The following is a 21,551-nucleotide window of genomic DNA, read 5'->3' on the forward strand; positions in this document are numbered from 1 at the left end:
AGGTGTGATCACTCCTTTTTAGATGCAGACTAATGAGCAGATCTAATTTGATGCAGGTGTTAGTGTTGGAAATGAAAATTTACAGGGTGATTCCATAATTTTTTCCTCAGAATTGAGTGATTCCATAATTTTTTCCCTCTGTTTCATATGAAAAAAATTACCCTTACTGAGTACCACATTTTTTATCTTGATTTCTTTTAGTGTTTCTTAAAGCCCTAAAGTTGCCATTTGAAATGACTTTAGTTTTGCCATGTCTGTGATCTGCTTTTTTTCAACAACATTAAACAACTGAATGAACATCCTCCGATCCCGGTGATTCCATAATTTTTACCAGGGGTTGTATAATGTATATTTTTTATTTTATTCTTTTTTTTACAGGTACTATGGTACCCGGGTCCGGAGGAGAGTCTCCTCTTCTCCAAACCCGGGTACCATCTGCACATTGAAACGCATGGAATCCGCATCTGCAGATGCAGTGATGCGGATTCCATGCGGTCCAATGTAAGTCAATAGTGGCGAAAACGACGTGCTTCCGCAAAATAATTGGTAGTGCTGCATATTTTTCCGCAATGATAATCCGCAGCGGAAATTTCCGCAGCATGTGTACAGCACATGCGGATTATCATTGGGGAACATGGCAGACCTACCAAGCATTTTTTAAGCATTTCTGCAGCAGAATTGCTGCTGCGGAAACGCTTAAGAAAACGCATAGTGGGCACACAGCCTTATGTTGCCGGTAGCAGTACGCTTCCGAGACCGGCAGACCTCCACTTACTTTCAATCCACTACCCGTATTACTATCCTTACATTTTTGTACCAATACTAATCTACAGTATGAAGCTTATTTTTCTGCCATCTCAGTGTGGCTGAACATAAAAGCAGGTTGAGCTGTTGCATGTGGTATTGGGGCTGTCAGCACAGCAGACCTACACTGATCCCTCACCCACCTCATCTTAATTTGAAGTTCAATTCAAAGCTGTAAATACTGGCCCAGACCCTGATACCTCACGCATGGTCCATGGCTGATTGCTGCTGTGCCATTATAAAATTTGTACTGTGGTTTAATTGAGGCCACTTTCGTAGTGTTTGCCCCTAATTTGATGTGTTTTGGCAAGCTGACTAGAGTGGAGTTGATTTTTTTCAGGGAGTGATGTCATCAGAAGGGGACGGGGCCTCCTTCAGGCCGGTGAAGACCCGATAATAGGAAGCAGCGTGGAGCTAGAGTTGAGGCTGCTTGAGTGGAGAGGATTGAGGAGAGGAGAGGACTGAGCTCTGCACCATGGAGCCATGTAAAGTTGGCAGAAAGGACACAGGACTCAATGTGAGGGCTCTGAAGATGGATTTATACATAATGTGGGGGCTCTGACTGAGGATGGATTTATATATAGTGTGGGGGCTCTGACTGAGGATGGATTTATATATAGTGTGGGGGCTCTGACTGAGGATGGATTTATATATAGTGTGAGGGCTCTGACTGAGGATGGATTTGTATATAGTGTGAGGGCTTTGACTGAGGATGGATTTATATATAGTGTGAGGGCTCTGACTGAGGATGGATTTATATATAGTGTGAGGCTCTGAGGATGGATTTATATATAGTGTGGGGGCTCTGAGGATAAATGTACATATAGTGTGGGGGCATAATATTCTGTATGGAGCATTATATAGGGTCCATTATTCTGTATGGAGCATTATATGGTGTCCATTATTCTGTATGGAACATTATATAGGGTCCATTATCCTGTATACATTATATGGGGTCCAGTATTCTGTATGGAGCAATATATGGGTTCCAGTATTCTGTATGGTGCAATATATGGGGTCCATTATTTGGTATGCAGCATTATATGGGGCCCATAATTCTGTTTGCAGCATTATATGGAACTCATTATTCTGCGTGGAGCATTATATTGGGCCCATTATTCTGTATGGAACATTATATGGGGTCCATTATTCTGTATTCTGTATGGAACAATATATGGGGCTAATTATATTGTATGGAGGACTATGTGGGGCCCATTATTCTGTATGGAGGAATATGTGGGGCTCATTATTCTGTATGGAGGACTATGTGGGGCCCATTATTCTGTATGGAGGACTATGTGGGGCCCATTATTCTGTATGAGGGACTAGTATGGCCGCCGGGGCTGATGGTCGCATGTAGGGAGGCTCCAGGCACTTGGACACCATCCACTGTCATCCAAGCCCGCCCGTCCTCCCTACACACTTCCACCTTCGCCTGCATCACCCCCGGGCGCCCCCCGACCGTCTGGGCCACCTGCCGGGCCCTCTGGCCGGCCTGCCGTGCACGGCCAGCGGCCGTGCCCTGCGGCTCCTCACCTGGGCCTGCATCCCCGACGCCAGACGCCTCCAGCGCTCCCGGCGCAGCCCCGCAGCAGGAACTGCATCGCTGCTGCGGCCCCAGACCTCCGGGCGGCTCCTCACCACCTGGACCGGACCCTCCGTCCGGCCTGCCATGTGCGGCCGGTGGCCGTGCCCAGCGGCTCCTCACCTGGGCCTGCATCTCCAACGCCAGACACCTCCAGCGCTCCCGGCACGGTCCCACAACAAAGGCTGCGTCGCTCATCTGCGCTGCTGCAGCCCCGGACCTCCGAGCGACTCTTCACCGCCTGGAGTGCCTGTAAGTGCGGTGCCGCCGTCCCCGTCCTCCACACCCCGCCATCGCTGCAGGCCCGACCGTGGCCTGGCCTGCCCCCTCCTGGGCTCCCGTACCTGTACCTGGGCCGCAGAGGCATCGGTGCTCTCACGGGGCCTACCGCAGCAAACCCAGCTGAGGACCAAGTGGGGCAGTCAGCGCTGCCCTCAGGACCCTCCACAGCGGTGCGGGGCCACGCGGGATTGGCGGTGCCGCCTCCGGTGCCCTACCTCCATCGGCCCCGGCCTAGCGTGGAGCCCACTGCCCCACTGCAGCTCCCAGCCTAATAGCTGTACACCAGACCCCCACACTGGCCCGCCCGGACCCGGTGCCCCACAGCTGCCCACACCACGGTGACCGTCTAGCCCGTACCCCAGGCCGCACTGAGCCCTCAGCCACACCTGACCGCTCCTGTTCATACCGGCCCTGACTGCACCGTACCCCAGGCTTTACTGGGCCCCAGCTACACCTGGCCCGTGACTGCACCTGCTTGTGCTAGCCCTGTCCGCACCGTGCCCCCGACCGCGCTGGTCACTCAGCTGCACCTGGCCCATCCGCAGGTTCAGGCCCTCACCTGCAACGTGCCCCTGGATGAACTGGGCCCTCAACTTCATCGCACCGAACTCCCCACCGCACTCGGCCCCCTGGCCGCAATGTACCCCCTCTGGCTACCTCTGACCCTGCTGGCTACCTCTGACCCTGCTGGCCACCTCTGACACTGCTGGCCGCCTCTGACCCTGCTGGCCGCCTCTGACCCTGCTTGCTGCCTCTCATCCTGCCTCCCACCCTGCTGCCTGGCCCTGACCCTGCCAGCCGCTTCTGAGCCCCTGGCTGCACCATCCTGCTCCCGGCTGTATCATCCTATCCTTGGCTGCATCACCTGCATCATCCCATCCTCGGCTGCATCATCCCATCCTCGGCTGCATCACCCCATCCTCGGCTGCATCACCCCATCCTCGGCTGCATCATCCCATCCTCGGCTGCATCATCCCATCCTCGGCTGCATCATCCCATCCCCGGCTGCATCATCCCATCCTCGGCTGCATCATCCCATCCTCGGCTGCATCATCCCATCCTCGGCTGCTTCATCCCATCTTCGGCTGCATCATCCCATCCTCGGGTGCATCATCCCATCCTCGGCTGCATCACCCCATCATCGGCTGCTTCACTTCATCCTCGGCTGCCTCCTCTCATCTCGGCTGCATCACCTCACCCCGGCTCCATCACCTTATATCTGACTGCATCATCTCATCCCTACTGCATCACCCCATCTCTGACTGCTTCATCTCATCACTGCTGCATCACCTCATCTCCGGCTGCTTCATCTCATCCCCACTGCACCATCCCATCCCCGCCGTACCATCCTACCCCCTGCCGCACCCTCTCATCCAGGCTCCATCACCTCGTCCACGGCTGCTGCATCTCCCCTTGGCTGCTTCACCCTCATCTCTACCCCGGCTGTTTGTACCTCTCCCCTGGACTGCAACTCATCCCTGAACTGCTCCCCACCCCGGACCGCACACTATACCCCAACATCACCCCACATGTGGCCACCTGTCCCCCACTAGGACCCACCCCACATACATCGCTCCCGGGCTGCCTCCTACCCCTATCACCTCTCGCCCACTACTCACCCTCGCAATGTTCCCACTTCTCACCCTCACTCCCATCCTTCTTCACTTCCTTCTACCCCCACTCATCACTCCTCCCAGCAATGAAATGCTCATCTCTCCCTCCATCCTACCTACACACCTCACCCTCTCCTCTGAACTATTCCTCCACTTTCAACCCTCCATCTCCAAACAAACACGCCCGCCACGCTAGCTCTCCTGCCCGCACCTTCTCACCCTCGCCCTGCTCCTCCTAATTGTGGGCAACATCTACCCCAATCCTGGCCCACCCCATCATACCACCCCCCCACTCCCAAGACATATAACCAACCCCCGTAACCTCAGCAACCTCAAACCCATCCCTCCTGCCCCAGTTTCCCCAGTCTCCCTCCCGGGCGCCCTCTGGAACGCCCGCTCGATCTGCAACAAACTACCATACATCCACGAACCTCTTCATCTCCAAAAAACTCTCCTTCCTCAGCATCACGGAAACCTGGCTCACCCCCTCTGACACAACCTCCCCGGCCGCCCTCTACTACGGCGGACTTACTCTCTCCCACACGCCCCGCCCCAACAACACCCACGGTGGAGGCGTCGGCCTACTCCTGGCCAACACGTGCTCCTTCATCCCGATTACGCCGCCCCCATCCTGTCCCCTCCCCTCCTTCGAGGCACACTCCGTGCGCATCTTCTCCCCTTGCATCCTCCAACTGGCAGTCATCTACCGTCCCCCAGGATCACCCTCCTCCTTCTTCGACCACTTCACAACCTGGCTCCTCCTCCTCCTCTCCTCTGACATCCCCACCATCATCATGAGCGACTTCAACATCCCCGTCGACACCCCCTGCACCGTCTCTAGACTCCTATCCCTAACCTCCTCCCTCGGTCTCTCCCAATGGACCTCATCCGCCACACACACCGACGGTCACACACTGGACCTTGTCTTCACCCGCCTATGTTCCCTCGCTGACCTCGAAAACTCACCTATCCCCCTATCTGACCACAACCTATTGACCTTCTCCTCTCTCTCCCCCCTTCTCTGATCGCCTCTCCCCGCACACTCCCCCATCCCCGCAGAGACCTCAAACTCATCGACTTCCACTCACTCTCCGAGTCCCTCCTCCCTCTCTCCGGCCTATCTTCTTCCCAAGATGCCGCCGCCGCCGCCACCCTCTACAACACCACCCTCACCACAGCCCTCGACCAAGCTGCCCCGCTCTCACACATCACAACCCATGCACACAGACAACCCTGGCTAACGCCCCACACGAAAAAACTTCGGCAGACGTCCAGAGTGGCTGAACGGAAATAGAAGAAATCCCACTCCACGGAACACCTCAACCTGTTCAAACAGTCCCTCACCGCCTTCAAGACTGCTCTCACGAATGCAAAACAAGACTACTTCTCTTCCCTAATAACCGCCCTATCCCGCAACCCCAAGCAACTTTTCAGTACCTTCAACTCCCTACTCCGTCCCCCTGCACCCCCCCTTCGCCCCTCATCTCAGCCAACGACTTCGCCACCTTCTTCAAGGACAAGATTGACAAAGTCAGACAAAGCTTCAATCTACAAGCCGCTCGGCCCCCCACCCCCACCGCCCAGCCCCCCACACCCAAATGCAGTTTCTCCCCCATGACAGAAGACCTCCTCTCCTCTCTGCTAGCTCACTCACACCTCACCACCTGCGCCCTCGACCCCCTACCCTCCTACATCATCCCTAACCTCACCACTGTCCTCATCCCCACCCTAACCCATCTCTTCAACCTATCACTTAAATCCGGCACCTTCCCATCATCCTTCAAGCATGCCACAATCACACCCATCCTCAAAAAACCCTCCCTTGACCCTGCAATAGTCTCCAACTACCGCCCGATATCTCTCCTCCCTTTTGCCTCAAAATTACTTGAACAGCACGTACACGCCGAGCTGTCCTCCCACTTCTCCTCCTCCTCCCTCTTCGACCGCCTTCAATCCAGTTTTCGACCCCACCACTCAACCGAAACAGCCCTAACTAAAGTCACCAATGACCTACTGACCGCCAAGACTAAGCGACACTACTCCGTCCTCCTCCTCCTCGACCTCTGCGCCGCCTTCGACACAGTCGACCACCCCCTCCTACTCCACATCCAAGAATCCCTTGGCATCACCGACCTAGCCCTCTCATGGATCTCCTCCTACCTAACGGACCGGACCTTCAGCGTCACCCACTCCCACACCTCATCCTCGCCCCACCCCCTTTCTGTTGGAGTTCCCCAAGGCTCAGTCCTGGGTCCACTACTCTTCTCCATATACACCCTCGGCCTGGGGAAACTCATCGAATCCCACAGCCTCCAATACCACCTCTATACGCCGACGACACCCAGCTCTACCTCTCTGGCCCCGACATCTCCGCCTTACTATCCAAAATTCCCCAATGCCTATCCGCCATCTCATCCTTCTTCTCCGCCCATTTCCTCAAACTCAACATGGACAAGACCGAGATAATCGTCTTCCCCCCTAACCGCTCTCCCCAGCTCCACAACCTATCCATCACAATCAACGACTGCACCCTCTCACCCGTCTCCCATGCCAAGTGCCTCGGGGTAATCCTCGACTCCGCCCTCTCCTTCAAGCCCCACATCGAAGCCCTCGCCACCGCCTGCCGACTCCAACTGAGGAACATTGCCCGAATCCGCTCATTCCTCGACCAGGACTCGGCAAAAACACTCATCCACGCCCTCATCATCTCCCGTCTCGACTACTGCAACCCCCTGCTCACTGGCCTCCCCGCTTTCTCCCTCGCACCTCTCTGCACCATCCTCAACTCCGCTGCCCGACTCATCCACCTATCTTCACATTTCACCCCCGCCTCCCCCCTCTGCCAAGCCTTTCACTGGCTCCCCATTGCCCTGAGATCACGGTTCAAAACCCTAACCCTAACATACAAGGCCATACATAACCTGTCCCCCCCCTACATCTCCGACCTGGTTTTCAGATATGTTCCCCCACGCGATCTTCGCTCCTCTCAAGAACTTCTCCTCTTCTCCCCTCTCATTTCCTCCTCCCACAACCGCCTACAAGACTTCTCTCGTGCATCCGCTATACTCTGGAACTGTCTCCCCCATCACATCCGACACTCCCCCACCCTGGGAACCTTCAAGAAAAACCTAAAGACCCACCTCTTCCTTCAGGCCTACAGCCCATGCTGAGACCCATCCAGTACACCATCTCACCCTCTCCTCTCCTCCTTCCTCCTGTCTCCCCACCCGCCCCTTATAGACTGTGAGCCCTCGTGGACAGGACCCCCTGCCCTACTGTACCAGTGCGCCTCGTCTGATGCTTCATGTTCGTGTCCCTGTCTCCCCTACACTTGTAAAGCGCCATGGAACCTAACGGCGCTATATAAATATTTAATAATAATAATAATAATAATAATGTAGTACCCATAATACTGTATGGAGGGCTATACTGTCCAGTCTGCACTGTGCGCTGCAAGGATTCACTGGTTTTTGAGCTATTGTAGAACTTACTATAGATATCACTCATGTAATGCAAGAAGTAAGTGAAATCTTTGGCATTGTTCACAGCACATTTAGCGGGCACCGCTCAATGATTAGCTATGAAAAAAAAATTTTGTTTTTAACAAAGGGGTGCTACAGTAAACCCACGCTGGGAATTAATTGGTATACAGAAGAGAAAAGGGCATGGGGCAAACAAAGACCATGCACTCCCAAATGTAATGCAAAATATCAAAAAGTTTTTATTAATAATACATCAACAACACACAAACAACCAAGTTTTTTTAAAAACACTTTGAACACACCCTGTGTAGAAAATATTCAGATACAAGAGGTATGGGAAAATAACCCAGTAATGGAGAAAACCTCTAAACTTTGTAGGTACTGTGAAAAGTCAAGTATTTATTGAGTCCAGTTAGAAAACAATACCTTAGGTCACTGACCACTGGATCGATATATTAATAAACAATCAATATTTGCGGTAAAAAACGTGACCTTGGCAGATGAAAGCATTATATATAGGATCAATGCCTACAAAGTGAGTGGACCCAAAGCGTATCGCTGCTCACCAGCAGCTTCGTCAGCTGAATGAATGAGAGGGAAAGGGCAGTCATTTGCAGTCCTTGTACAGGTATACGTACCAGGACACAAACCGCGCAGTATAGATAAACCGCCATAGAGGCAGCAGCGGTGTGAATAAACCGCCATAGAAATAGCAGCCGGAAGTGCCATGCGTTCCGCCGTGTATCGCGGTGGAACACAAACGGTAGCTGCTAGCCACAGTGGAATGCAAGCCAAGTGGCATGATAAGTAGCACCGCGGTTCAGTATAATGGAGAAGAAAAAGAAAAGGAAAAGAGAGGGGAATGGCGCGTCCGCCAGATAAGCAAAGAATGTGTATACACGGCATTTATAAAGTAGAAAAAAAAAAAAAACTTCCCTGCAAAAAGAAGGAATAAATATAAGAAAATCAAAAATAAACAATGAAAAATCATGTAATAATAAAATAGATGACAAAGGAAGAAATGTGAAGAAACATGAAACACATGCAAAAAAACAATACAAGAAATAAAAAATATATAAAGAAACACACCCATAGTGTGAGTATAAATGAATTCCCCAGAAGAGAAAAACTCAACAACACTAACATACAACAAGTGTATACCTACCATCGGGAACCAAAAAGAAATGAAAACTCAATCAACTGATTTTATAAATCAGATGCAACAGAAGGGGGTTAAACTGTCAAGAAAAATATATACTAAGCAAAAAAAAAAAAACCTTGGAAAAAAAAAATGTGAAAAAAAATCCCCTCTTTTTTTTCCCCTCTCTTCCTTCCCTTTCCTTTCCTTTCCCTTTTCTTTTCTCCTTCCCTTTTCCTTTCCTTCCCTTTTGAAAAGTTACCATTTAGCAAACAAGTAATTTATATAGAATACATGAAAAAAGATAAATGGTCAAGTAGCCCAAGAAGGAAACCAGAGAACATCTAATTAAGATACCCCGTAAATGACAGGTCCTCATTGATTCCCTTAGGGGCAACGGAATCAAGCAAGAAAATCCATCTGGACTCCAATCTCAACAGATCATTAGTATAATCCATTTTGTGGAAGTTGGGCTGGATTTTCTGCAGACCTATTACATGAAAATGTTTAGGATTAGCCGAATGAAAGTGCAAAAAATGTGATGCTACAGACGTGATTACCCGACCTTTTCTTAGATCCTGCTCCGCCAGATTAATATTAGAAATATGTTGTTGTACCCTTTTCCGTAGCTGTTGGGAAGTTTGCCCCACATATATCTTGGGACAGGAGTATCTCAAAGCATAAATTACATTCGATGTTCTACAGTTGATATAATCCCTCAGGGGATACTGTTGATTGTCCCCTGGGTTTGTCAGAGTGGGTCCTGGCAAGATATGTGGACACACAGAGCAATCACCACATGGAAAGGTACCCCTAAGATGTGTCCCCCAGAAGTGTTATATGTGGGGCGTGTGTAGTGGCTCCTTACAAGTTTGTCCTAAGACTGGGCGCACGTCTAGCCGTCAAAAGTGGTCGCTCAGGTATCAAACCTGATACTCATTTATTTGTTCTCAGGATATCCCAGTGTCTACAAAAAAGTTTATTAAGTTGACTCCATTGGTTATTAAACTGTGTGACGAATCTGATTTGATTATCGTCCGATTTATCATGGAACTGCAAGAAAGTTTCACGAGGTTTAGCCAAGATCTTCTGATGAGCCCTAGAGACCATGGCCTTGGGGTAACCCCGTTAACGGAATCTCATGGACAAGTCTCTGGCCTCATTTCTATAATCATCATGGATGGTGCAGTTCCTCTTGATCCTTGAAAATTGTCCAATAGGTATCCCATTCTTTAGACTCCGAGGATGGAAGCTATTATAGTGTAGGAGACTGTTGGTTGCCGTCACTTTTCTATACAGTTTAGTCGTAAGAAAGTTGTCCTTTACTTTAATCTCCAAATCTAAAAAGTTGACTGAAACAGAGGATATTTGATAAGTCAAATGAATATTTAAATTATTATTATTTAACTCCTCAATGAATGTCAGTGCTTCCAGCTCAGTGCTGGTCCAGATGACAAGGATGTCATCTATGAACCGAAGCCATCTAAAAATATATTTACGAAAACCCATCGAGGGGTGCACATGCTCGCCCTCCCACCAACCCATGAAGAGGTTGGCAAAGGAAGGCACACAACGTGCACCCATCGCGGTACCAGACACCTGACGGTAAAAATTGTAGTCGAAGACAAAATAATTATGCGTTAGTACAAAATTCAAGAGATCAACAATGAAAAGACTATGCGCATGATTACCTCCATAGGTGGAGTTAAAAAAGTGTAGCACTGCTGTTAGTCCATCCTGATGTCTAATATTCAAGTAAAGTGATTCAATGTCTATGGTTATCAAGAATACCTGGTTGGGCTGGGTAAGAGAGTCCAGGATCAGGATCAAGTGCGATGAGTCTCTAAGATAAGATGGTAGATTAGATACAAACGGTTGCAAGAAGTAGTCCACATAGATACACGCCCTCTCACTGACACTGCCGATACCAGCTCCGATAAGCCTTCCTGGGGGACATTCCAAGTTCTTGTGGACTTTTGGCAAGATATGAAAAGTAGGTACAATAGCTTTTTTCACAAACATATATTCATTTTCTAGCTTAGTAATAATACCCACACTAAGTGCCCTCAACAGTAAATTTTCCAATTTAGATGAAAAGACCAGTGTGGGATCAGAGGGTAGTTTGTGATAATAATTGGTATTGTTCAATAGCCTATGTACCTCAGAGATATACATATCCCTGGGCCACAGTACAATATTGCCCCCTTTGTCGGCCTCTTTAATTAGAAAATCCTGATTCTTTTGTAGGTCACTAAGGGCCCGTCTTTCCTGGGATGATAAATTCTGATGAGTGGTAACATTGGGGGGAGTCCCTTAATCGCGTTTTTCATAACTTCAAAAAACGTAGAGACTGCGGGAACCATGGATAAAGCCGGTAACACCCTGGAAGGCAGCCGGTGTGGAAACTTTTGCCTACCTGGGTGTGACTGGTTCTCCTGCAGAAGCCCCAATAAATCTGACAAAACCTGTCTATCAGTAGGAGAAGACAGGCCAACCGCCAGATCAGGTTTGCTGTAAATCACCTTGAAAATAATCTTCCTACAAAATAAGTACAAGTTTTTCAGTAGGGTAAATTTGTCAACAGGAGCCATAGGAGAAAAAGTGAGCCCTTTTTATAGTACTGACCTTTCAGAAGAGGTAAGGACATGTGAGGTTAGGTTGACATCTTTGGCATTGTACTTTACCTATATTTCTCTGCCATATCTGTGCATCATGGATCATGGTATGTGTTAACGGGGCCCACTGAGACTCTTTTGCCTGGGGCCCACGAAAACCTGGAGCTGGCCCTGGGAGAAAGAAATGATAAATAGGTGTGGATTTGGGTGTGGTCAGGGGCGTGGCCAAAATAGCTGTGTCGTGCTACACGCGCCGCATGATGTGTTCCTCTTTCTCTTCTTCCAAAGTTGGGAGGCATGACTCAGGATCTCCAGGTACTCACAGCGCTCTCATAGCAGAGCTTTGGGCTGAGGCAAAGCTAAGGCCGGGTTCACATTGCATTTGATCCCCACATCAGTGGATCCATTGGGACTTACATCTTAAATCCTGGAAAACAGGTTTTAGACATTTGAGCTGATGGTGATATTCTCTGTAAAGAGGCAGAGTCACGTTGTGCTGTGTCGAACTTAAAGGATATATCCAGGACTTTAGGGAAAAACAAAAAAGTGACCCATTGCTAACATTCTGGTTCAGTTATACCATTTTCTGACCTTCTACTGATGCTTCACCTTATCAGTAGCCTTGCAATATTTATTATATGATGGCATCAATTCTCTAAAATATTTTTTTTGTGTCAGCAGCATACCTCTACATATTTTACTAATACCTTTATTTAGATCAATTTGTGCTGTTTCATCTTTTTCTATATATGACACTACAAGGTGCCGTTGTCATAATAGACTACTCTATATATTGTCTTTGGCTTGCATACATGAGGGTTTACCATATCATGATTTGCTATGGTTTTTTATATATATTGAAGCATTCATGTTTTAAGTGTTTTTAACATATTGTGGTGCTGTTTACATGGTCTTTGTCTAATAAATATTGATTTTTAGTGATCACTGCCTTGCATACAGTATTTTCTCCTTTTTTTGGTCAAAAAGCGTATGGCGTCACACCTCTAGATTCCAACGCATGGAATTTGTATATACACCCCCATATGGTTACTGCCAGCTTCACAATAGCCAAATTATTATTATTCGCTCAGCGACAAAACCGGGGAGATCACACAATATCTCACAACTACCGTCACTCTGTCAGGATTTCGTCAGGATTGAGAAGGGATTCCCAAGCACACAATCCCGATTACTCACTACTTGGCTATCGGCAAGCGAGCAGAAGGCGTATGGCGTCACACCTCCGGATTCCAACGTATGGAATATGTGTATACGCCCCCATACGGTTACTGCAAGCTTCACGATAGCCCAATTATTATTAGTCGCTGCCACCACCGGCCTGATTTGAAATATAATACAAGCCTGGTTGGATGCCTGCTTTGTGGTAGCGTATATGGCTTCGGGGGAGGGAATGATTATAGAGCAAAAGAAACAAGACTAGTCAATTTTATATTTAATCCAAAAGGGAGACAGTGTTATGAAAAATATACAAGGGTTTTACAAAGGGGACATTTACAGTACAGAATAGACAGTTACACAACATAAACAGGATTAAAGAAGAAACTTGCTATAAAGTTCGTAGAGACGACTCAGTATAGCTGGAGGGAAGTCCTCCAATTGGACCGTTCAGCGAACGTGACCCGTGTTACACATCAATATGTACTTCCAACATAAGTACTGATTCACCTTCGGCTGGGTCTTTTATGCCGAAGAGGGAGACTGGCCCACACACCCCATGTGCTGAAATCATGTGGGCTGGGCTCCAGCCTTCATATTTTTATTAGAATCTCTAACTTCTGGGATAATTTGGGGATAAATTTGATTACAAGGCACTTCTCATGTGTGTGTTAATTTGCATACAGACAGATGGTGGATTGTCAGCTCTTCTCCTCTGACCAATACTATAGGGGAGGGGGGTGAAGAGGTGCTTCAGGGGGAGAAAGAATATTTTCAATATTTCTATAACACACCCTAAAATGCTATCATTGTAAATGTCAGCTCAGCGCACAAAAAATAAACGATCACAAAGTTCTGTCAACCAAAATTTGAAAGTGCTACGGGTCTTGGAAAATGTCGACACAAGTAAATTTATTTTGATTTTACAAATTTCCCAAAAAAATGTCACCCCTTAAAAAAAAAAAACTATGCATGTTTGGTATCTGCATACTCGTACTGAAATGGAGAATTATATTGCCAAGCCATTTTTACCATATAGTGAACATGAATGATAGATTAAAAAAAAAAAACTATTGTGGAATTGCAGTTTTTTTTGCATTTATGAAGCAATTTTTTCCCCACTTTCAATTACATCATATAATAAAACGAATGGTGTCATTCAAAAATGCAATTCATCCCAAAAAAGAACAAGCCTTAATACAGCTATGAGAATGGAAAAATAAAAAAGGTATGGCTCCTGGAATAAGGGGAGGAAATATCAAAAGTGAAAAAATGGAAATTGGCTGTGGCGGTTTCTGCAACAGGACCATGATGGATGCTTAGTAGTGATGAGCGAGCACGAAAATGTTCGGGTATTTGTTGCTCGAGTCAAGCAAATTGGAATACTCGGGTGCTCGACCTGAGCAACAAGCCCAATGAAAGTCTGTGGGAAACTCAAGCATATTTCCGGCGGCACTCCCCAGAGGTCTGCAGGGGGCCTAAAAACTACCCAAATCGATGTGAACAGTACTCAAATGACATGGGAACAGAATATGGAAGACCTCTGAAGCATCTCTGACTCCCAGGTCACTGCTGTGAACAATGTTTTCAGAGTATTACGCCACTTTTACGGACTCACAATAAAACATTCAAAAATGAAACCAAAATGGATTTTCCTGAGAAAAATGTTAAGGAACATCCTTTCCAGGGTAATGACTTGTATATAAGGTAAAATAAATAACCAAAAACAAATCTACTCCTCCACACCTTGGGCTATGTTCATACGTAGCGTTTTTGATGCGTTTTTGTACTTTTGCATTGCTTTCAAAGGTGAAAAATACATTCACCGGTAAATGTCATTTTAACATTTTACTAACTTATCTGGCCATGTGGTGTGTGAGACATGATCAGACACATCTATACAGTGCTGAAAAGAAATGGGAACACCATGGGGAAGACCCCTGGAAACATCTCTGATTCCCACGTCATTGACTAAAACTGTCGTCATCAAACGTGATCCTATAGTACTGCGGTAATAATACAGATATTTTTGGCAACGTGACAAATATTAAACTCCATTTACACTGTGTGCAGAATTATTAGGCAAGTTGTATTTTAGAGGATTATTTTTATTATTCAACAACTATGTTCTCAATCAACAGAAAAGACTCATAAATATCCAAGCTTAATATTTTTGGAAGTTGGAGTGTTTTTTTTTTAGATTTGGCTATCTTAGGAGGATATCTGTTTGTGCAAGTAACTATTACTGTGCAGAATTATTAGGCAACTTAATAAAAACCAAATATAATCCCATCTCACTTGTTTATTTTCACCAGGTAAACCAATATCAGTGCACAAAATTTAGAAATAAACATTTCTGACATGCAAAAACAAAAACCCAAAAAATTAGTGATCAATATAGCCACCTTTCTTTATGATGACACTCAACAGCCTTCCATCCATAGATTCTGTCAGTTGCTTGATCTGTTTTAAATCAACATTGCGTGCAGCAGTCACCACAGCCTCCCAGACACTGTTCCGAGAGGTGTACTGTTTTCCCTCCCTGTAAATCTCACATTTTATGATGGACCACAGGTTCTCTATGAGGTTCAGATCAGGTGAACAAGGGGGCCATGTCATTATTTTTTCTTCTTTTAGACCTTTACTGGCCAGCCACGCTGTGGAGTAGTTAGATGCATGTGATGGAGCATTGTCCTGCATGAAAATCGTGTTTTCTTGAACGATACCGACTTCTTCCTGTACCACTGCTTGAAGAAGTTGTCTTCCAGAAACTGGCAGTAGGTCTGGGAGTTGAGCTTCACTCCATCCTCAACCCGAAAAGGTCCCACAAATTCATCTTTGATGATACCAGCCCATACCAGTACCCCACCTCCACCTTGCTGGCGTCTGAGTCGGAGTGGAGCTCTCTGCCCTTTATTGATCCAGCCTCTGGCCCATCCATCTGGCCCATCAAGAGTCACTCTCATTTCATCAGTCCATAAAACCATTGAAAAAACAGTCTTAAGATGTTTCTTGATCCATTCTTGACGCTTTATCTTATGTTTCTTGTTCAAAGGTGGTCGTTTTTCAGCCTTCCTTAACTTGGCCATGTCCCTGAGTATCGCACACCTTGTGCTTTTTGATACTCCAGTAATGTTGCAGCTCTGAAATATGGCAAAACTGGTGGCGAATGGCATCTTGGCAGCTTCACGCTTGATTTTCCTCAATTCATGGACAGTTATTTTGCGCCTTTTTTGGCCAACACGCTTCTTGCGACCCTGTTGGCTATTTGCCATGAAACGCTTGATTGTTCGGTGATCACGCTTCAAAAGTTTGGAAATTTCAAGACTGCTGCATCCCTCTGCAAGACATCTCACAATTTTGGACTTTTCAGAGCTCTTCTGACCCATTTTGCCAAAGGAAAGGAAGTTGCCTAATAATTAAGCACACCTTATATAGGGTGTTGATGTCATTAGTCAACACCCCTACTCATTAAAGAGATACACATCACCAGATTTACTTAATTGGTAGCTGGCTCTCAAGCCTATGCAGCTTGGAGTAGGACAACATGTATAAAAAGTATCAAAGTGATCAAAATACACATTTGCCTAATAATTCTGCACGCGGAGTAAAATGTGCAAGGTGTGTGGCAAGGGACAGGGAAGTGGATGTTATGGTGATGGTGATAGTGCAAGCAGAGGCTGAGGCAGTGGGCAAGATGAAACTGTGCTTGTTGATTGGGCACAACAAACACCCACATCATGTCGAACTACCTTCCTGTCCCAATTTCTAGGGGACCGCGGAACACCACTATTGAAGCCAGAGCAGCGTGAAAAGGTTGTTGGTTGGATAGCAGATAATGCTTCCATCAGTTTGCCACCACCACCACCCTGTCTTCCACATGGTCCAGTCTCAGTAGCCGTGAATCTGGACCACATTATTATTTTACTTTAGCACCATTTATTCCACGGCGCTTTACATGTGAAAAAGGGGTATACATTGCAAAAACAATTACAATAATCTTGAACAAAAATGTGACAGCGACTGGTACAGTAGAGGAGAGGACTCTGCCCGCGAGGGCTCACAGTCTACAAGGGATGGGTGGGGATACAGTAGGTGAGGATACAGCTGGTCGTGCAGCGATATGGTGGAGCGAGGGTTACTGCAGGTTGTACACTTGTCGGAAGAGGAGGGTCTTCAGGTGCCTTTTGAAGGTTTCAACAGTAGGCGAGAGACAGAAATGTTGGGGTAGAGAGTTCCAGAGTAGGAGGGACTGCTTGCACTTTTAGACTTCTGGAGGCGGAAGCTTTCCACAACCTCATGGCAGCGGCCGGGGCTCCGTACTTGTTCCCCAGCTGCCACTATTTCTCCCAGTGTCGTACACGCCTTACATAAGCACAGGTCCCAGAACATTACCCAGTGCAGTTAGTGGAAAGGACTGCCTAACCACAAACACGTGGACAAGTGAATGTGGCCAGGGATGGTACATCTCACTGACGCATTTCACTGGGTTAATATTGTGGAAGCAGGGACCCAGAGGGACACTGAGATGGAATATGTCCTCCCAACGCATAGGATTGCAGGCCCTGGGTCAATCAAGCTTGAAGATAACAATGTTCACAAGGTAGACAGCAGCAGTGGTCCGTCTCCTAGACAACAAGAAAATTATTCATGATGAGGCCATCCATCTCCTTACCTTTCTGTTACTTGGAATGCAAGCACAAGTACGCAGCCAGACACCCACCCACCCATAGGCTGCAATACTAAGCTGCCACATTTCTGGACTACTTGCACTTGAAATGTTGCCTTTTAGGCTCGTAAAGGCGGAAGCTTTCCACAACCTCATGGTGGCCGGGGCTCCATACTTGGTCATCAGCCATCACTATTTCTCCAAGTGTTGTCCCTGCCTTATACAAGCACAGGTCCCAGAACATTACCTGTACCGTCACCAGCACAGTTAGAGGGATGGACCGCCTAACCACAGACACGTGGACAAGTGAATGTGGCCAGGGACAGTACATCTCAGTGACTCATCACTGGATTAATATTGTGGAAGCCAGGACCCAGTGGGACCCTGGGACGGAACACGTCTTCCGATGCATAGGATTGCGGGCCCTGGGTCAATCAAGCTTCAACACAATATTCAAATGGTAGACAGCGGCAGTAGTCAGTCTCCTAGTCAACGAGCAAATTATTCATGATGATAGAGGCCACCATCTCTTTAGCTTGCTGTTGGTACTTTACTGTGGGAATCAGCTTGGCTCCAACCAGCCTGGAATATTTCCAGTGAATTATGGCACGACGCCATGGTATTAGCAGTGCCCCTCGTACCAGTAGCGAAGCCATCCACAATTTCCTTCTCAGGAATTTTATTTGGTAGACTGAGTGGCTAGCCAAATACATTAGTCTCTCACAAAAGAGCTGAAGATACTGAGTGGCAGTAGGTGCAAGTTTCTCCAGCATGTTAGATATCAGAGGGAGAACAGAGAGAGCAGCACAGTGGTTCAATGGTTAGCACTGAAGCCTTGCAGCACTGGGGTCCTGGGTTCAAATCCCACCAAGGACATCTGCAAGGATTTTGTATGTTCTCCCTGTGTTTGCGTGGGTTTCCCCCTCAGTAAAAAAAGCAGCCACAGAGTGTCCGGGAACCTTCCCACAGACTTTTCTTAGTCAGGGCTGCTTCTCGGCAGGGTTGGACGGGCCCACCTGAGAACCAGGAAATCCTCCGGTGGGCCCTGTCTTCTCCATCAGGAGAGTTCATAGGGCAAACTTTGCAGTTGCTATGGAGCTCTTGAGCGGGGGAGAAAGGTAGGTCCTCAGAATCAAATCCTCTGGTGGGATGTTCCTCTGGTGGGTCTGATGTTCCTCAGTCTGACACTGCTTCTCCGTAAGAGTTGTATTTCACCACAGCCATATTCTTTAGCTCGGTGAAAGGACTGGCATAGAGGGAAACCATATCTACTCCGTCTGTCATTTCTCCACCACCAGGTTCCGTACACTGTCACACATGACCATGCCTGGCTGTATGTTCAGCAGTGAGAGACACAGATCTGCCTGCCCAGCTTTCAATAACTCTGCAGCGGTGTGTGGTTTCTCACCTAAGCATAAGCATATTATCTTCAGCACAGCCTGTTGCCGCTTGGCCAAGGCATTGCTGCAGTGCTTCCAGCTTGTGACTGATGTGGTCATTTCGGAGATGGAGGCCGAACAGGAGGAGTACGTGCAGGAACTGAACAATGTGATAACATTGAGGTTCCATTGGCGAGTCTGGTTTTTATACTAAAGATCCTACTGTGTTTTTATTTTTTTTCCATTTTTTTACGTCTCTTCAAATGTGTATTGGAGTGCATCCTAATTTTTGTCAGCCCTTGGAATTGTTGCATATATAATAATAGTATAGGAGACCCACTCCTTAATAATGGGAAGGACAATTCAAATAGATTCTTTATTCTAGAATATTAACTGTCTTATCTGAAATTCGTTTACGGGTGAGGTATCGCAGTATAGATAGCGTATTACACCGATCCAGCTGGGTATTATTGCCTTATACTGCGTGCTGCCTGTGCTGCCCAGAAAAAATTAAAATCTATTCTATTCCCTATCGATAATGCTGTTAGATGCATTTACAATAGGGACAGGTGCTAGGTGGTGGTATTGTCACTCAGCTCCAGATGAGTGTTCATTCTGGTCGCATAAATGTCTTCCACAGTCCATAACTTTTTTTTTTATTATTTCTTTGGCCTTATATACAAGTCATTACCCTGGAAAGAATGCTTCTTAACATTGTTTCCATTTTAGCTTGTTTTTTGTATGTTTTTTTTATTGTCAGTCTGTAAAAGTGGCGTAATACTCTGACAACGTTGTTCAAAGATAAGCTATTTGTCAGCGACCAACTATGAATAGATTTGAACCCACCACTGAAATACTTTAAATGGAGTGTAGTATTTGACACGCTCACAAAAATTTCTGTATTATTACGGCAGCCATATGGGATCACGTCTGATGGCCACGGTTTCAGGCAGTCGCCTAATAATATGCTATTTGTCAGCGACCAAGTGTCAATTGGTTCAACAAAACACAGCTGGCTGACTTTAAATTCAGTGGAATATTTGGCATGCTCCACAAAATTTCTGTATTATTACGACAGTCATATGGGATCAAGTCTGATCATTGAAAAAGTTTCTCTTCTTCCACAATATAGTAATGTGAATAAAATAAAGAAAATCTGGCTGTATTCTGCTAACAAGCAAATGGAGCAGTAAAATGGTGAACTCTGGATTGCTTTTTAAGCAAATAATCAGTATTAAGATAAAAAAAATTGGCCCTGGCCCCTGATATCTGGGGCTATGTCTACGGATATCTGTAACAGCAGGAGCAGACAGAACGTGCAATGGACTCTTTGTGCTGTATTCACTGCCACAAACTCTGCCTGCCTGCCTAACTCCTGCTATAAGGATTAATATATGCAGCTGGATTAGTCCTCAGAAGGCCTCTTAGTTCAGATGGATATTTATATACTCCTGGAGTACCACTACCTATATCTAACTATTACACCACCAATTCTGTCCCTCACACAGCGGCACCTTTCTCTACTCTGCCTATTTCCGGGTTAGACTGTGACGAACACCAGGTCTTATATAGACCCGATGACACTATGCAGCCAGTCAATCACTGCAATGCCACAACCAACATGGCTACAGCATTACAGTGCCCTGGCAAGCAATCCCTGCATGTTCATTGGCTCTGTAAATAGCGCCAAACATTCAGGGCAGGGACCCAAGCTCCCGCCCGAGCAACCCGGAAATACTCACTGAGCGCCGAGCATGTCGAGCAGGGTGATGCTCGGGCGAGGACTGAGCAGTGGCGAGCACACTCACTCATCACTAATGCTTACATTTCAGAGACAGGCAAAGATGCTAAGACGATAGAGTCATTTATTACCTTCGTAAAAAATGTGTTAAAAAAAGTTCTATGGGTCACAGATTTGTTTTTACTTAAGAAAAAAAAGCTAGACCAGTTAAACACTCAGGTCATTTAGGGGTTAAAAAGTAACCCTATTTGTAAAATAGTTTATTGTTCATGCTGAGACTGTTTGTTTGGTTGCCCTTGAATAACCTGAGTGCAGACTATTCACCTTGTCATCACCAGAGCCTGCCCTGCTCCCACATCCACTCTATGGTTGCATCAATGAAGCAGTCCTGCCTTTGTTATGAATACATAATCCTGTTTAGTTTAACCCTTTAAGTTCTTCATATTGGCCTATTTTGTAGCTCCAAGGACGAAGCAATTTGTTTTGCTTATTTTTTCTCATATTCCAAGAGCCTTTTTTTTTTTTTTCTGTTGATGCAGATGTATGATGGATTGGTTTTGCAGAGCAAGTTTCTAGATGAGAGTAGCACCATTTTGATGTATGTATAATTTTATTCCATATATTATAATTCTTTGGGAGGGCATGCAACCCCTATCCCAGTAATTATGCCATTCTTTTTCAATTATGTTTCACAGTTTTTAAGTAAAAAGTACAAAAACAGCAACATTAAATATAAATAAGCTATAGATTTTTGCTTTGAAGTAATTTTACTCAATAAAAACTTGATTTTGAGAAAAAAGTCCACTGTGAGTTGCTTAAAGGGTTATTCCCAAAATCATAATGTGGTCTTATAATAATGTACACATATTTATTAAATTGAGCTAAAATAATTTACCTTTAAATCTGCCCCAATTTACTCATATCACTCCCCAAGGTATCACACTCCAGGTATTATAGGCCTTCAGCTGCTATTGGAACCATGCCAGTGTAGTTCCAGTGCATCTGGACAATTATATGCAATTCGGTTTCTCAGCGGGCTTCCTGCCAGCATAGCTCTGCTCTGGGTT

The 21,551-nt window shown here is 46.5% G+C and overlaps 1 protein-coding gene and 2 long non-coding RNA genes across 4 annotated transcripts in view; 1 reads left to right on the top strand and 2 right to left on the bottom strand.

Annotated features, from left to right (window-relative positions):
• LOC141156695 (uncharacterized) overlaps nucleotides 1-21,551 on the bottom strand; it is a 467,223-nt gene that overhangs the window by 349,047 nt on the left and 96,625 nt on the right. The window lies entirely within an intron of this gene.
• Nucleotides 1-21,551, top strand: part of LOC141156683 (cytochrome P450 3A8-like) — a 476,433-nt gene that overhangs the window by 135,077 nt on the left and 319,805 nt on the right. The window lies entirely within an intron of this gene.
• On the bottom strand, nucleotides 8,913-11,444 carry LOC141156698 (uncharacterized). The gene is made up of 3 exons (XR_012247703.1): nucleotides 11,321-11,444; nucleotides 10,696-10,747; nucleotides 8,913-10,256 (listed from the first exon to the last, which is right to left on the bottom strand). It is a non-coding gene; the product is annotated as an uncharacterized lncRNA (long non-coding RNA).

Source organism: Phyllobates terribilis, unplaced genomic scaffold (assembly GCF_046119375.1).
Source record: "Phyllobates terribilis strain yellow unplaced genomic scaffold, ASM4611937v1 Scaffold_1__5_contigs__length_1240528914, whole genome shotgun sequence".
In the NCBI taxonomy this organism is placed as follows: domain Eukaryota; kingdom Metazoa; phylum Chordata; class Amphibia; order Anura; family Dendrobatidae; genus Phyllobates; species Phyllobates terribilis.